At 37.0% G+C, this 18,426-nt stretch overlaps 1 protein-coding gene and 1 non-coding gene across 20 annotated transcripts in view; one reads left to right on the top strand and one right to left on the bottom strand.

Annotated features, from left to right (window-relative positions):
- Window positions 1-18,426, top strand: part of nmo (serine/threonine-protein kinase nemo) — a 447,619-nt gene that overhangs the window by 316,020 nt on the left and 113,173 nt on the right. The window lies entirely within an intron of this gene.
- Window positions 2,803-2,875, bottom strand: TRNAA-AGC (transfer RNA alanine (anticodon AGC)). The gene has a single exon. It is a non-coding gene; the product is annotated as a tRNA-Ala (tRNA).

The following is an 18,426-nucleotide window of genomic DNA, read 5'->3' on the forward strand; positions in this document are numbered from 1 at the left end:
CAAAGCAAACCTTCTTCCACTGTTATGTGCCGTTGATTTTCAACAAATGCACATAACAAAATTTTGTTGGTAGCTTATACCAACCATACACAAACCGTGCCAGTGTTTCTCAAATAGAACATTGGTTTGTTTTTGTGTTTGTAACACAGAGGTCCATAGTGTGCAACCTCTCGAAATTATAGACTTGCCATTTATTGCACAAATCAACTTGATAATAAAAGATTGTCTAACTTCAACATTTTAAAATCTTCCTACAAATAACATGACACTCAGTTTAGAAGCCGTCGCAGGTCAGAACATAAGGAAAAGTTATGGATATTCCGATCAAGAGCCACCGCGAACAAAAATATTATAAGGAAATCACCGATACTTTGTTCAAGAGTTGTCGTGGGTAGAAAGGTAATTATAAAGTGACTGAAACACTGCTCAAAATCCGTCGCGGGCCAGAACAGAAAGAAAAGTGGTTGATATTCCGATCAGGAGCTGTCGTGGACAAGAAATCAACGATACTTTGTTCAAGAGTTGTTGTGGGCAAAAACGTAATTTTATAGTGATCGAAACTCCATTGAAGAGCCGTCGTGGAACAGAACATAATATGAAAGTGACTGAATCTCCGTTCATCAGCCGTCGCAGGCCGGAACACAAGAAAAAGTCGCCGATATTCCGCTCAACAGCCGAGAACAGAACTTAATAAGAAAGTAACCAAAATCTGTTCAACAGCTGTCGTGGGCCAGAACCTAAGAAAGCGATGGATATTCCGTTCAAGTGGAAGTAATCGGAACTGAGCCCAAGAGCCGTCGCAGGCCAGAACATAAGCAAAAGTGAATATTCACGGATATTCCGTTCAAGAGTCGTCGTGGGCCACACCACAATGAGAAAGTGATTTGAATTCATTTCAGAAGCCGTCGCAGGTCAGAACATAGCCTGAGAAGAAAGTGATGGATATTCGATTCAAGAGCGGTAGTGGGCGACACCACAAGGGGAAGTTATAGAAATTCAGTTCAAGAGCTGTCGCAGAACAATAGGAAAATTGACTTATATTTAGTTCAAGAGCCGTCGGGGACAAGATTATTATAAAGAAATCACCGATACTTTATTCAAGAGTTGTCGTAATTATAAAGTGACCCAAACACCGCTCAAAATCCGTCGCGTCCGAAATTATATTCAAGAGCCGTCGTGGGTCAGAACATAATAAGAAAGTGAAAAAAATCTATTCGGCAGCTGTTGTGACTCAGAACCTAAGAAGAAAGTGAGGGATATTCCATTCAAGTGCGCTCATGGGTCACACCACAATAAGAAAGTGATCGAAATTCAGTTCATGAACTGTCGCAGACCATAACAAAAGGAAAAGTTATTGACATTCCGTTCAGGAGCCGTCATGGACAAGAATATTATAAGGAAATGGCCGATACTTTGTTTAAGAGTTGTTGTGGGCCAAAACCTTGTTATATCGTGACCGAAACCGAAGAACATAATAACAAAGTGACATAAATTCTATTCAAGAGCAATCGTGGGTCAGAACATAATAAGAAAGTGACCAAACACTGTTCACAGCTTTCGTGGGCCAGAGCCTGAGAAGAAAGTGATGGATATTTGGTTCAAGAGCTCTTGTGGGCGACACCACAATGGGAAAATGATAGAAATTCAGTTAAAGAGCTGTCGCAGGCCAGAACAGAAGGAAAAATGATTTATTTTTAGTTCAAGAGCCGTCTGGGACAAGATTATTATAAAGAAATCACCGATACTTTATTCAAGAGTTGTCGTAATTATAAAGTGACCCAAACACGGCCAGAACATAACAAAGTGACCGAAATTATATTCAAGAGCCGTCGTGGGTCAGAACATAATAAGAAAGTGAACAAAATCTATTCGACAGCTGTTGTGACTCAGAACCACAATAAGAAAGTGATCGAAATTCAGTTCAAGAACTGTCACAGACCACAACAGAAGGAAAAGTTATTGACATTCCGTTCAGGAGCCGTCATGGACAAGAATATTATAAGGAAATGACCGATACTTTGTTCAAGAGTTGTTGTGTGCCAAAACCTAATTATATCGCGACCGAAACTCTGTTCAAGAACCGTCGCAGGCCAGAACACAAGAAAAAGTAATTGATATTCTATTCAAAAGCCACCGTGGACACAAACATTATAAAAAAATCACCGATACGATACAAGAGCCGTCGTAGGTGGGTCAGAACATAAAAGAAAGTGACCAAAATCTATTCGACAGCTGTTGTCGGTCAGAATCTAAGAAGAATGTGATGGATATTCGGTTCAAGACCGGTCGTGGGCTACAGCACAATGAGAAAGTGATCGAAATTCAAATCCGTTTAAGAGCCGTCGTGGACAAGAATATTGTAAATTAATCAACGATACTTTGTTCAGGAGTTGGTGTGGGCAAAACGTAATTATATAGTGACCGAAACTCAATTCAAGAGCCGTCGGGGGCCAGAACATAATATGAAAGTGACTAGTCAGTCATCCACATTCCGTTAGAGAGCTGTCATGTGCCTGAACATCGTCAGAAGTACCCGCTATATTGACTAGATTTAGCATGTACGTTTAGAAGGTTTTTGAAACACGATCCTTGGCCACTGAGATCCCAAAGTGTCAACTTTGAGCAAACTCATTTCGTAATGTATCCAAAACGGTGAAGTAACCTTAAGCGGTACCTTTACATAGGGCCTATCAGTATAATAACACGTATCGTAAAAAGCTTGCAAAACAGCCCAATTATGAATGAGAAACAATGTTTTTAATAAGAAAGTACAGTTCTCCACTAGATGCAAAAACATTGATTTGGAGATGCGGGGCATCGATCCCCGTACCTCTCACATGCTAAGCGAGCGCTCTACCATCTGAGCTACATCCCCACGACAAAATTAGTAATCGATTTAATATGTTTTCGATTTATCAAAAAAAGCATTTGATTTTCATCAAATCAAATACCAAAAGTGATTAAAAATCAAAGCGCGTAACTGAGCAGCGTACATAACCGCCAATTTTGTGTGCATGCCATCATTGAAGATGCAACTAGAGTCGTAAACTACATAAGTCTTGGAAATTAAAATGAACTTATAAAATAGTCTCTTGCTATTGGTTGCAGGGTAGGCTTATATGCCGCATTCTTCTCTACGGCAGCAACACGGCACTCCTGGTCATGTATTTTGCGGCTATTTGCATAGAATGGGCAATACTTCTTTGCCACTCGACTGACTACAATACAAATCCGCAACAAAATTCTTGCTTTACATCATGGCAGCTATAATACAGTGCGGCATCTTTAAGTGTTGTTGCTACGGCTCTCCCTTTTTCTTCTTCTTCTTCTTCTTCTTCTTCTTCTTTGTATTTACATAGTAGGTTGTTTTTATGAGGGTGGTAACTATCCCGAGAGGGATTAAGATTTGTCCTGGGACGAAGATCTATCCACTGTGGGGCAATTATCGAGAATAGTATGGAGAATAAATGAGCTAGCTGAAGGAAAATGCCGATATTGCCCACCTTGGAACTTTCGATATTGTGTCCATCATACATTTTAATTAGTCACCTTAGGATTTTTTTACAGCGTTCGGACCATTATTTCAGGAGATATGTCCCTGCCCACAAACAAATTCGACGAAATTTAAAAATCCTAAAATAGCCCTTAAGCGAAAATTTTAAACTTTTGTTAGAGTGGTACCTGAAGGGGTTGTTTATCTTGAAACTCGATTAAAGTTGAATTAACTATTACAATGTGGCAAGGTTGGACCAATGACGACAGTCAGTCCTTTCGACAGTAATCGTGCCTAGCAGACATTTTACTTGGTCACAGTAGGATTTTTTTTGTTGAGTTTTTGACTAACATGAAAGGTAGTATGGACTTGTCCACTAGAACCATTGCAGAGGTTGTAACCAGGACTATCTATCTTTGGTGAAAATAATAAAAACATCATCGAGCAGTTTATAACAAACATTTAGAACTTTTGTAGGGGTCATAATCGAAGAAGTTGCCTAATATTGACCTTCTTGGTCCGGTAGGGTTTTTCGATTTTTGGATCAATATCTGCATTACCACAAATACCGTGTTCAGTGAAAAGTACTGAATTATCTTCGAAAAGAACTTAATTACTCTTAAGCGAAAATTTTGAACTTTTGTGAGGAAGATACCCGTAGTAGTTGCCTGATATAGATCTCATTGTAAGTTGTACGTTTGGAAGAAATATTACGATTTGTAATGTTGGTGCCGACTGAGGCTTTCCTTATTCTTCATACTTTAATAATAAACGTTTAATATTCATCAGGGTCACTATAAAATATATATATTCTTGATCAGAGTAAAATTCTAAGTCGATATAACCTTATTTTGTCTGTATTTTTATATCCTCAGCCTTTAGGCTAAATTGTATATACCCTCTATACACCTTAACACAATCAAAATTGTCCAAAATTTGGTATTCGTTATATTTAGTCCAAACTTAGTTTTAGTTCGAAGATGGCCAATATCGGTCCACTCCTTCCGGTACCTCACCCCAAAATTTCAAATTATTCGCTAAAATGGCGTGCACGATAATTCTCGAAGGGAATAATCGAATTTGTCACCTTTGCTTTGCATAGAGTAATATTACTTTCAGGCATGAACTATATCAAATATGAACTATATCGGTCCAATGCTTCGAATACCTACCACACAAAATTCGGAAAAAGTTAAGTTTAAGATCTCTTCTCGTATAGTTTTCAAAATTTTCCCAGAATACTGTCCTTGCAGCCCCCTGAACGGCACCAACTAAAATGGCAAATCCGCAAGATAACTCTCGGAGTTTCTGATTGGTCCAAACTTTGCACATCGTATTATTTCATCTAGTCATGTATTAGTTTGGAATATGGACCATTTATGTCCCGTCCTTCGGGTACCTCCCACGCAAAATTTGGGAAAAGTGCAGTTTATCTCCGATCGTTTTGATTTTTTTTCTAAAAAGTTATTCTTGAGAGACATGTTACGACGGCGAACTTTTTCGGGGGCAATTCCATATTTTCTGAGATAATGGCCCAAAAGCTTCAATAAGTCTGTCCGCGCCTACTAAACTAGGTAGTATGTAAGATAACCCTCGAATGGAGAAACCGGTTTGGTCCAAACGTTGTACATTGTTTTATTCCTTACGGCCTCAAATTATGTCCGACTATCGACTATATCGGACCACTCGGGCACCTCTCAAAGTTTAGAAAGAGTGCAGTTTAAGGACTCGTCTGGGATTGTTTTAAAATTTTTGGCAACATCTTTTGTTACGGCAGTACAATTTTTTCGGGGCGTATCTATACTTCCTGAGAAATTGGCCCAAAAACTCAAAAAACTCTGAGGGTATATTTCTGTCGGCTCAGCTGACCGATACTTTCTTACTTGTTTATTTAAAAACACAAAAAAAAAAAAAGAAAAAAAAAATAAAAGTATGCACGTGTTTCTTCTGCGAAAATTAATATTTTCATGTTTGCTGAGATTACAGCTAAAGGACACAATTTTACGCATTTATATTGCGTTCTAGAGGTATCCATGGAAGTCATGGCTGCAGGCTCTGTACCTGTGTTCATATTTAGATTTTTTCTAAGAATAGATTTTTACATACATACATACATATATACTATATCCATGGGGGTTTCCATGTGTGTGCGTTAATTGTTGACTACATTGTGTTTAAGTTCAGTATGTGACAGCAGATTTTCGATGTCAATGCCAGGCAATGTGAGGGTGTTATATAAATACATGCTTGTACACATTTTTTATATTTAACTGAGGTTCGAAGTATGCAAACATTCTTAGATTTAATTTTTAAACCCTTCACCGTCTGTTGAAGTCAAGATAGAGCTCGCAATTTTTAAGATAGAGCTTTGTAATTAGGTGTAGAAGTTTCTATTACTTCTGTTTGGTATTGCAAATGAGCTACATATATAGACCCACGTTTTGATAAAGCCCCCATAGAACGGTACCACCCGATATTCGGTATTTTGAAGGTTCTAGCTCCATTATCACATCGAAAGGATGGAAATTTGGTACTTAGTCTTCGTTGGGGGTACAAAACTTGTCTCCAAAATTTGGCGGTATTGACCCGTTGGAGGGTATGAAACTTTCCAAATAAAATTTGTTCGTGTAGGTCCACGCCTTTATATATCCCCCACAGAACAGTCACGGTGCTCTTGAATCAAATTTAAATGGAAGGTGCTTACACCTGGGAAGTTTTTGCGGATTCAGAAACTACAATGTTCATAGATGAGAAAAATAAAAAAAACAAAAAAAAAATCGCCGGAGCGCTTTTTAAATAAATCGCGATTCAAATTTAAAGTTTTTATGGGTTGTTTAGGTTTTTGCAATTTTGCTTGGAAACCGCAAGTCCTATCAAAATGGGAACTAAGAAAATGTTGTAGCTATCAAAATTCTCTACAAGATTGAGATATAGAAGTTGAAATTGGAACAATTCAAACTCAATTCAATTATGTATCGTCTCCTTATAAAACAATGTCATGACTGCAATTTCCCAACTTAAACTTATATATCTAAAAAAAATGGTACAACCTGGGAAAAATTACATAAGCCAGTCTTGTAGAGAATTTTCACAGCTATAAGATTTTCTCAGGTCCCATGCCGATAAGACTTGCCGTATTCAAGCAAAATCGCGAAACCCTAACAAAAAACCTAAAAATGTAAACTGAGCTTCTTTATCGCAAAAATGGTACAGCCTGAGAACAAATCATGAACGTCAATCCTGTAGAGAATTTTCACAGCTACAACATTTTCTTTAGCTCCATTTTGATTGGACTTGAGGTTTCCAAGCAAAATCGTGAAAACCTAAAAAACACATAAAAATGTGAATTTTGACCACGATTTATTTAAAAATCCCTACAGCGATTATATCTTGTTTTTGGATTTTTCTCATCTATGAACATTCCTTTTGCAGAATTCACAAAAACTTCCCCTGCGTAAACGGTTTTCATTAAAAGTTAGTTAAGGAGCACCCTTCACGACATTGTTTTATAAGAGGCCGATACAGTCAGTGCATTGTTCCAATTTGAATCTCAATATCTCAAAAATGGTAAAACCTACGGAAATACCGTAAAGGTCAATCTTGTAGAGAATTTTCATAGCTACAATATTTTCTTCAGTCTCATTTTGACAGGACTTGCGGTTTCTAAACAAAATCGTGAAGACCTAAACAACCCCTAAACATGTCAACATGAATCGCGATTTATTCAAAAAGCCCACCGGCGATCTTTTTTTTTTTTTTTTTGATTTTTCTCATCTATGAACATTGTAGTTTCAGAATCCCCAAAAACTTCCCAGGTGTAAGCACATTCCATTTCAATTTGATTCAAGAGCACCGTGCAGTACCTCCAGATTTTCGATATTCTACTTGTTTAGTGTCAATATTACACCGTAATGGCTGAAATTAGGTATTTAGACTCGTTTGGGGCTATTAAACTTTTTCCCAGAAATTTTTCAGTACAGTTAGTTCTACGTTTTGTTATACCCCCCTCGAATGGTCCCGCCGATTTTCGGTATTCTACAGGTTTTGTCTTCATTATCACACCAAAATGGCTGAAAATTGGTATTTAGTCTTCGCTAGGCGTAAAAAATTATAAGAGGTATAAAACATTATTTGCAAAAAAAAAAAAAAAAAAAAAATCTGACAGCATAGGTCCACGTTTTAGTGTAGCCTCCATATAAGGTGTACCCAGCATGATTTAACCACTTTTGCATGCGCTTAAACCAATTGTTGAAGCTTTTTTCACTCCGAATGAGATACTCAAAAACATGTTTTTTTTAACGCATCAACAGCATCTTCTGGGAAAAAAATTTGATCACGCCTTTTTTTTGAAGTGTGGGAATTATCAATTGGCTTCTCAGTTTTTGAAATGATGCCTTTTTAGTGAAAACCCGAACTCTTTAAGTGTCTAGTATTCCCAAATGAATGAGAATCACACTCACTTTTCGGCTTTTCCAAAGAAACACCAAAATCAAAGTATTCTGCAACCTGTCAGGACGTATCAACTGAGAATTCGTCGAATTCTGTGAGTTGAAAATAACATCACCACAGTTGCCTGTGAGGTTGTTATTGGAATTTTGTTTTTAACAAAGCTCCATTCGCCCGTGCCTCGGCTGTTTTTTGTTTGTTTTGTTTATTGTTGAAGATTCAATCTCATTTTCGATTGCTTGAGTGGAGTATTCCCCCATTGGCTCAACTTCATTTATTACCCTCTTTTACAGAGAGTAATGTTTTTCAAAACGTACTGACAGTGTTGCAAAATTTTGCCGATCGCTACCAATATCATGATTTCATCCCGGCGAAGGGAATTATCAATTGGCTTCTCAGTTTTTGAAATGATGCCTTTTTAGTGAAAACCCGAACTCTTTAAGTGTCTAGTATTCCCAAATGATTGAGAATCACACTCACTTTTCGGCTTTTCCAAAGGAACACCAAAATCAAAGTATTCTGCAACCTGTCAGGACGTACTTACTTACTTACTTAGTTGGCCCATTACAGAACCTTTGTTCCATAGACCGAACTAAGAAAAGATCTCCATTCCTCTCTGTTTTTCGCTTGACTTTTTGGGATACCGCGACTTTCCATTTCTTCATCCACTTGTTTGCTCCATCGAAGCTTTGGCCTGCCGATTCTGCGTGCACCGCCATGTGGCATGTATTCATACGCCTTTTTAGCGGGTTCATCATCGCTCATTGTCATGATATGGCCTAGCCAATGCAATCGTTGCATCTCGATACGTTTAACTATATTCATGTCTTTGTATAGCTGATAGAGCTCGTGGTTCATACGACGTCGATATTCACCGTCAACGCAAATCGGCCCGTAGATCTTTCGAAGAATTTTCCTCTCAAACACACCTAGCACTGCCTTATCTGCTTGCGCAAGTACCCATGCTTCGGAGCCGTACATTAGCACGGGTAGTATCAGCGTTTTGTATAGTGTTATTTTTGTTTGACGAGATGTGGCTTTGTTTTTAAATTGCTTACTTAGACCATAGTAGCATCTATTGGCCAATACAATTCTTCTTATTTCACAACTGATGTTGTTTGTTGTGTTTATGGCAGTGCCGAGGTAGACGAAGTCTTTAACTACCTCAAAATTGTAGGTACCAACTTCCACAGTTGGTCCGAGCTCTATGGACGCTTTGCGCGTCGACACCATCAATTTGGTCTTTTCGCCGTTTACCGCCAGACCCACTTTCACAGATTCTGCTTCGACCTTCCTAAAGGTATCAGTTACTTCCTTTACTGATCGTCCCATGATGTCTATGTCATCAGCATAGGCAAGTAACATGTGGCTATTGGTGTAAATTGTGCCATTTCTTTTGACATTTGCATCTCGTATTACCTTTTCCAGCAAAATGTTGAATAGGTCACACGAAAGGCTGTCTCCTTGTCTGAAACCTCTTTTGGTACAAAATTCTTCGCAGAGGTTCTTTCCAATTTTAACTGAGGACCTAGTATCAGTTAAAGTCATCTTACAAAGCCGGATGAGCTTTGCGGGGATACCAAATTCAGACATTGCGTGGAATCAGGACGTATCAACTAAGAATTCGTCGAATTCTGTGAGTTGAAAATAACATCACCACAGTTGCCTGTGAGGTTGTTATTGGAATTTTGTTTTTAACAAAGCTCCATTCGCCCGTGCCTCGGCTGTTTTTTGTTTGTTTTGTTTATTGTTGAAGATTCAATCTCATTTTCGATTGCTTGAGTGGAGTATTCCCCCATTGGCTCAACTTCATTTATTACAGTTGCCTGTGAGGTTATTATTGGAGAGTGATTCTCATTCATTTGGGAATACTAGACACTTAAAGAGTTCTGTTTTTCACTAAAAAGGCATCATTTCAAAAACTGAGAAGCCAATTGATAATTCCCTTCGCCGGGATGAAATCGTGATATTGGTAGCGATCAGTAAAATTTTGCAACACTGTCAGTCTTTTTTCGAAAACATTACCCTCTGTAATAGAGGGTAATAAATGAAGTTGAGCCAATGGGGGAATACTCCACTCAAGCAATCGAAAAAAAAGTGTGGGAATAAAAATAAGTGTTTACATGCCAAGTACGGCGGATGACCCATCAATTCTACGTTTTGTCCGATAAAAAAGGGGTTGGTTGACACTCAATGTGTGTGTGCCAATACGAGCTTGCCATGGAGCATAATGATCCGTCTTTAGTTTCGTTTTTCGAATTTCTCCGAAGACTTCAGGCAAACAAATTGTGATGTACCACTCAGCATTCCTCAAGCCGTATAGTCTTCACATGATCAGTTTAGCCGAAGAAACAGATGACCATTTGCTTCGAAGTACTTCTTCCATGAACAACTTTCGTTGCATTTGGCTCGTCTTTGAAGACCCTCTTGGTCCATTGCTTGTTTGTTTCGAGCTCATACGCATCAATTGTTCGAGAGGAACCACTGTGCAATGGGGGTTATATTCACATTTTAATACATTCAAATATACTAAGTAACAAAGGGCGACATCTGTTAGGGAAATTTTTATTTGCCATACAATTTCATTTCATTTGTTTATCGTATTGATGTTTTCATTATTTAGTTTTTTTTTAACAACGTGTTCTTATTTTTATTTATTCACACGTACAAATGTACATACAGATGTGTGGACGACATATTGAAAATAAAAATGGGTCATTGATCTCATCATTTTTCGTTTTTTTGTTTTTCTTAAGAGCATTAAACGTGAAAGAAATTAATTTTATTTGCTGCGCTAAACTGATGACCGGCAGCGAGGATGATGACGTTTTTGCAAACGTTACTCAATTTCTCTTTTTTTGATGTGATGCCAATATATACATACACTTCGGATAATATAATATATAATTTATAATTTCATTAAAAAGATCAAACAAAAACGCGCATTTTGGAACACATTGTCTACTCGGATGAGGCATAGGGTTAGTAACCCATATTTGCAAAAAAAATGGACCACGATATGTCAAGGAACCCTGTTTTAAGTGAAAGAACGGTGTATAAGCTGTAGGGGCGCGACGTGTATTATACAATGTGTGTGAATATTCATACCTCTGTTTGTAATAAATATTACTGGTAATTCCATGATTAATTTGTAATCGATATCATAAACATACCCACTCTTCTTCTCCCCTCTGTGTATTTACATATTTCGCGAAATTCTTTTAAGTGGAAATTCATTCACTAAATTAAAATTAAATTACTGACATAATTTTCGCACTAATTCAATGATCGATTCTATGTCTCAACCAACCAACCCCTTGTAGTTGATATGGTTTTTCATGTACCTACTTGACAATTCTATAGAATTCAGTCATTAAATTATGCTATCAAATAACTTCTTCTGCTGAATTATTATTCAGTGGAAAAATAACCTTACGGCAACATGCTGACATAACCAATTGAGGACCTTTTCAATGGGAAAGGTAAACAAAATTTAATATTTAGATTTATATACAAAAACTATTCAAGCACTTGCAATGAATGAGTTTTTGTAATTAATTCAAAATCAACGTTTAGACATGTTGGTCTTTATGATACAATAGGGCATGTCTCATCGAACAAATGTTATTACATTTGTATATCGTCTGCTCCGTCGGAAAAGGTCGTAAGTCCCTCTCAATAAATTTTTCAGGAGGAAGAAAAAACATTCCAGCGCTTTCTGTATTAAAGATTTTATTATGGTGATAAAGGCAGAATTCTTCGTTTATTTATTCCGCTTCTAAACTTGTAATTTGTTTGATAAAATTCCGTCGCGTTTGGGAGATAATTGGATGTCTTTGGACATACGACCTTTTCCTTGTACAGTTTTGTATTTTTGTAGGGACTTACGACCTTTTCCTACAATTTACGGATGTTTTTAAAATAAAATATTTATACTTTACAAAAAATGTGGAAAGGGTATTATAAGTTTGTTTTGTCCAATATTCGTGTAACATCACGAAGTATTCGTCGTAGACCCCCTCACCTTGCCATTTTTCATATCTTGACGAGATAAAGCGATCTAGCTATGAGCGTCCGTTCATCCATTAACAATTGTAATAAAACTCCAGGCCTCAATTTTGGTCCGATCGTCACGAAATTTTGAGGAGAGGTCGGGTTCCGACCAGAAGTGATCTCATTAGATGTTGGTTATGATCGAAAGGGGTGAAATGGACCAAATCCACAATTTTTCCCGACTTTGTAGTTGTCGTGTAGATCTCAGCAATATTCCGATCGGAGTGACATTTTAAGAATGATTTGAGTTTAAGACAAAGAATAAGCTTGCAATTTAACATAGTGATGAGATAATTATTAACGGGTTTAATGGACCAAAACTTTTTGGTGAAATCTTATATATAAAAGACAATGTGTGAATGTTTGTATGTTCCGCATTGGCTCAAAAACGGCTGAACAGTTTTTTTTTTTGAAAATGCAAATAGTCTTTGTATTTGTTTTTTTTTTTTTTTGAATTTCGGATGGTGCCGGGGCAGGCCCTACCTTTAAAAAAACGCTTCTTTGCAAAAGTTATAAAAGTATCGGTCAGAAAATAATTTGCGAGGCAGTGGTTGTTGAATCTCCGTCCCTAAGTACATATTCCATGTAATTTTCAGATTATGCACACGGATGTCCCTTGGTGGACGTAGGCTATATATTTTGATGAATTTAGCAGGAGCGGGTTACACCTGTGTCCCATTTTTTAAATGTGCTATATATAAAACTTACGAACTATTCCGTTTCCCCAATCCTGGGTACATATTTTAGCAATAAGACCCGACCACTCCCACTTTCTTAAATATGCTACAAAATCAATGGTCTTCTTGGAAAGCAAGTGTTTAGATTAAAAGGCAACATATCGATAGCTATAGTTTCATCAGGTATATAAGATACATTATAAGAAGGGGGACACAGTCGGCATGCCTCAAGTCATCAGTTATTTGGCGGTATGTTAAAATTGCATATCGACACCAACATTTCTGAAGATTTTTATACCCTCCACCATAATATGGGGGGTATAATTAAATTTGTCACTCAGTTTGTAACATATCGATATATTCAGCGGAAACCCTATAAATTATATACATATATTCTTGATCAGAGTAAAATTCTAAGTCGGTATAACCATGACCGTTAAGATACAGCTCGCAATTTTTAAGATAGATCTTCGTGATTTGGTATAGAAGTTTCTATTACTTCTAGGATGTTTGGTTTTGACGCCTTCATATAGCCCCCATAGAACGGTACCTCCCGTTTTCCGGTATTTTGAAGGTTGGGCACATTGTTTGACCGAAATTGCTGAAATTTGGTATTAAGTCTACTTCTTAAACGAAAGGAAACTAATTGAAGTAAAATTTAATACAACTCTGGCCGAATTTAACGACGTTCTTACTTGTTATTGATAGTCACTTGCATATTCTAACTAATTTGCGATGCAAAAAAATATAATTGACATATGAAAAGGTAACATAATCTGTTTCAAGCGCCAGCAACGTGGACCGGGTTGGCTAATATTTTTAATATAAAACATGACACGTTGTACTTACGACCTTGTATTTTTGCCTTACGACCTTTTCCTTCAATTAAATTTCATGATTAATTCCGTTAATGTACGTGGTTTCTTAGCTACATTGTAATCTTAGCTACATTGTCTTCCCAAGTATTTCTGCCCCAACTCCCTTCATCTTTTGTTTTTGTCTGCAAACCATGTAGAATCTTCAGCATGTTATGTCTTCCTGTGTTTGAAAGTTTATCATCAGAGCTTTCCCATGACACCATCGTCTAATTCCATTCCAAATTCATACTGCTCTTTGTTAGCAAAAACCATTATGTCTTCTTAGTTTAAAAACATTTCAATCAATTATTATTTTGGAATCATTTAATAATATAAACATTACACTTACCCGTCCGTTAGAAGGTATTACTTTATTGAATTCAGAATACAAACTAATCTCGTTATGTGAATAAATGTCCCTAGAGAAACTACAAATTACCAGTTGATAAAGTTAAGTAAGATATACGACAGAAAAAACAGTAAAAATTTTGATTTTTTTACAAATGTTTCAATACGAGTATATGAGGTATTTGAACACGTACAGCATCCAGAAGTCCATCTTTCATAATCAGTTCGCTTATAGGGGAAAATAGATTTCAAATGTAAATTTTCGTTGCAATATAGAATTTATCACATTTTGGTTCAAAAGTTTGGTCCACAGGCTCCGCCAAATATCATCCGATTATGATCCAAAGGTGTAGGCAAGTTCTTTACATTGTACCCCAACCGTGGATGACGTTAAACATATCTGAACTACATTAGCTGTAGTATTCTTTTAAAGTATACATTTTCCTGTGGACTTACGACCTTTTCGTACTCAAATTTGTACGTTTTGTGGACTTACAACCTTTTCCGACAAGGGCAAAACATATAGAAAAACGCGACATACTACAATTTTCTTTGTATTATACGACGTGTTTTGACTTGTACTATCATCCTGTAACAAAAACGCGATTTCCAAAAAAAGTGGACTTACGACCTTTTCCGACGGAGCAGACGATATATGACTGGCAGGTGGGCACAATAACTTTGCACCTCATATTTTGTTCAAACTTAGATCAAGTTCGAAGATGGGACATATCGGTCCACTCATTCGGGTACGTACTCTACAAAAAAATTCAAAAATGTTTTCTAAAATGCTGCGCACTATAACTCTCGAAGGGAGAAACGGCTTTGGCTCAAATATTGGGACACCTCCTACACAAAATTTAAGAAAGAAAAAAAGTTTTCGCAAAAGTACAAAATAAAGACATTCTTGGATCGTTTTGATACTTTTTGTTTTGTTTTTGCAACTAGTTGTCCTCGCGGCCTCTATTACGACGCTACAGTTTTCTTTTAAGTTAAGTACAGCCGGGCCGAACTTTTTATAGCCTCCAGCATAAAATATTCTTAACTAAATTGGAATAATGAGCCACCTTTGCTATCCACAATTTTAGGTGCAAAAATTGTTCGACCACAGATACCACAAATGCCTAAATTATCTAATCTAATCAAAAATATGCATTCATTCCGGTGGTACCTGATTATGTGAGTTAAATCAAAGTGTGGACCTACCTTGGCAATTTTTGAGGAAAAGTTGTGTAACTGCACGGAACCTCAAATGTCAAATACGGGTAGTTCCGTCACATAATGTAGTTAAAACCATCAAACTATTGAAAATCGGATGGTACACGCAGAAAAATATATGTTAGAAATATGTTTGGATCCAAACATAAATTGTTTGTGTTCAAAAAAATATATGTTTGCAACATTTTGTAACATATCTCAGTTTTATTTGTTTGGGTACCAACATATTTTTTATGTTTGAACATATTTTTTGTGGGTGGAGAGAGGATTTTTGTCAAAGAGAGTAACAACAGGGCTCTCGCGGCTGCGGAATACTACTTTATAATAAAGAGCTGTGTGTATTGTTTTATAGAAGACGCAGAAGCGAAGACGGGAGTGTAAAACAACTTTGTTTTTACTTTGACAGTGTGTATGCGGCCAAACACGTGTGTTTATTGCTTTGTTGTTAACCTACGTAGCAAGCGAAGAGAAAAAAAAATGGTATGAATTATGCTGTTCTTTTTTCTTCAGTTTCCTAAATACAGTCGTTGTCTAAAGACGGTAAAGTGGGTAAATAAATTCCTGTTTTGTGTTTTCTTAATGAAATTGTGTTTCTTATTAAATTAAATGCCCAATACATTTTATAATTGGAAATTTTATTATTGAATCGAAAAGATGAATGGGAATTTTTTATTGAACAAGGAAGAAATCGCATTTAATATTCCTTATTACGTCCCTGTAAACATTAACGATAATCTGGGATTCGCAGGGAAGATCAATTAAATCGCGGAAGAGCGCATCCAAAAAACCTCTGCGAATCCCCAACATAAAGTAACTGTGTCCAGGAAGCGAAACCCGAGGAAGAATCGCAGATTAATAATATGGAAGATCTTTAGATGATTAAAATATGAAGAAGCTAGTAAAAAAGTATCAGTCGGCTTTGCCCACAGAGATATACCCTCAGCCTATGTGAATTAAAACTTTCATCTACGGACAGATCGACACATTTGTTGAACTTTTGTGGGGGAGGTACCATAAAGAGAAGATCGATATCGGTCATTTTAGCAGCTAGCTAAATCGAACGTTTGGATTAATTTGGTTGCCCCGTTCAAGGAATATCGTACATACCATTTTAGTGACATTTATTAAATATTGGAGGGAAGTACCGGAAGTTGTTGCCAATCTTCGAACTGAAACGAAGTTTGGACACCTTTTGGGATGTTTTCTCAAGAAGTATGGACTTGTCCCTGAAAAAGAATTTACCGTCGTAATTGAGGCAGGCAGAAATCAAGGTGATTCGAGAGCAGGTCTTAAAGTGAACTTATCCGAAATTTTGTGTGGGAGATTTTTGAACTTTTGTGGGGGACGTACCTGAAGGAGTGGACCGATGTGGCTTATCTTCGAATATATACTAAGTTTGGACAAAATATTACGAAACCAAAATTTTGGACCGAATCGGCAGATCCGTTCAAGAATTATCTCGCGCTCCAACCACTACACACGGTGTCTAGGGTTTTTTGCACCTTTCAGGCTTTTTGCTCAGGAAGTATGGACTTACCCCAGATGAAACTTCTACCGTCGTATGTGGGGCGGTGAATACAAGTTGTTACAACAAAAATCAAAGAGATTCGAGAGCAGGTCCTATACTGAACTTTTCCGAACTTTTGGGTGGGAGGTACCCGAAAGAATGGACCGATTGAGTCCGTATTGGAACCTCAAAGTCTTGTAGAAATTACACGATGTGTAAAGTATCGACCAAATCGGTTATTCCCTTCATGAGTTATCGTGCGCACAAATTTTCCGATCATTTTTGAACTTTTGTGATGGAGGTACCGGAAGGAGTGTACCGATATAACCCATCTTCAAACTTAAACTAAGTTTGAGCAAAATATTACGAAAGCCAATTTGGATCGAATCGGTCAATCCGTTTGAGAATTATCCAGCGCTCCAACCAGCCAGACAGACGAAGGGCAACTCCAAACTGTCTGAAACGGATTTCGTCCAAACATACTTGGGGTCTAAAACCATTATTTCGATGAGGCACATTTTGCCCGTATGAAAGTGTATCGTCAGATGGACGCTATATCAAAGTATGGACCTACCTTGGCAATTTTTGGTGGAAAAGTTTTATAACTGCAGGGAACCTCAAATTTCAATTACAGGTACTTCCACCAAACAAAGTAGCCAAGACTCTCAAAATACCGAAAAGCGTGAGGTATCGTTATGTGGGGACGATATCAGGACATTGGCCTATGTTGGCAATGACAAATTAAAACTAGATCGGTTAAAAATTTAGCGAAAATCGGGAGGAGCGTTATATGAGGGTTATCACAAAACATGGACCGATGTTGTCAATTTTTGGTGTTGTGACCACCAACAACCTTAAATATTAAATTGCAGATAGTTTGATTACACTATGCAACACTGAAAATGCAAACAACTTCTAGTATGCATTTTTGGAAAGTACATATTTATACTACAAAAACCCTAGTAGGGTTTAGTCCTGTCAGATCCAGTTCGGATTTTATGGCCTCATCTATACCGGGCTAAATCTACACTTTTTTGCATTTATCAGGCCTTCATCTCAGAAACGAATAAGAATTTGACCTTGCTGTCATTAGCAATATTGTAGCCCTAAACTAGTAGAACTTATCTTTTGAAAAAAAAACACATAAGAAAAACTCCATCTAGGGCATCAAAATCTATAAAATATAGAAAATTTTTGATAATTGCTGAAATTCTGGTCAGTATCGGCTAAACTATTGGGAGTTGAACCAAGTAACCTTTGCAAAAATCTTCTAAATAAAGTTCTCAACTTCTCAGTTCGTTTTGAAAAACATTACTCTCTGTAATAGAGGGTAATAAATGAAGTTGAGCCAATGGGGGAATACTCCACTCAAACAATCGAAAATAAAGTTCTCAACAATTCTTTAGAACATTCTGAAACTCTAAAATGCTTACTTCATGTTGTTTCAGCGGTATTTTGCATCATATCTTTTACAACACGTATTTCAAACACAGTTCACACCAACAGTTTTTTCTCGCATTTCGAATTTCACTACATTATTGAAATTTTTATTAAATCGTCGTTGAAAAATGTACTGAGAACAACGGCATAGAGGCATTTTACAACAATGACATGTTCTGAAGAGTTGTGTATTACATTCCAGGGAAAATATTCCAAAAAAATTAACGGTTTTGGAGATACGGAGCGAAATGTATAAAAATTGTGGTATTTTTGCATATATTTTGAAATTTGAGGCAATAAATGTAGTTTTTCGAGTCCATTATTTCTCCAAATATTGTATTCTTGTCCTTATCTACAAATTTGCTTCAGAGGTCAGAAGAAGATTCG

The sequence above is a fragment of the Musca autumnalis genome, unplaced genomic scaffold, assembly GCF_047663935.1.
Source record: "Musca autumnalis isolate F117 unplaced genomic scaffold, ASM4766393v1 scaffold_4, whole genome shotgun sequence".
NCBI lineage: Eukaryota > Metazoa > Arthropoda > Insecta > Diptera > Muscidae > Musca > Musca autumnalis.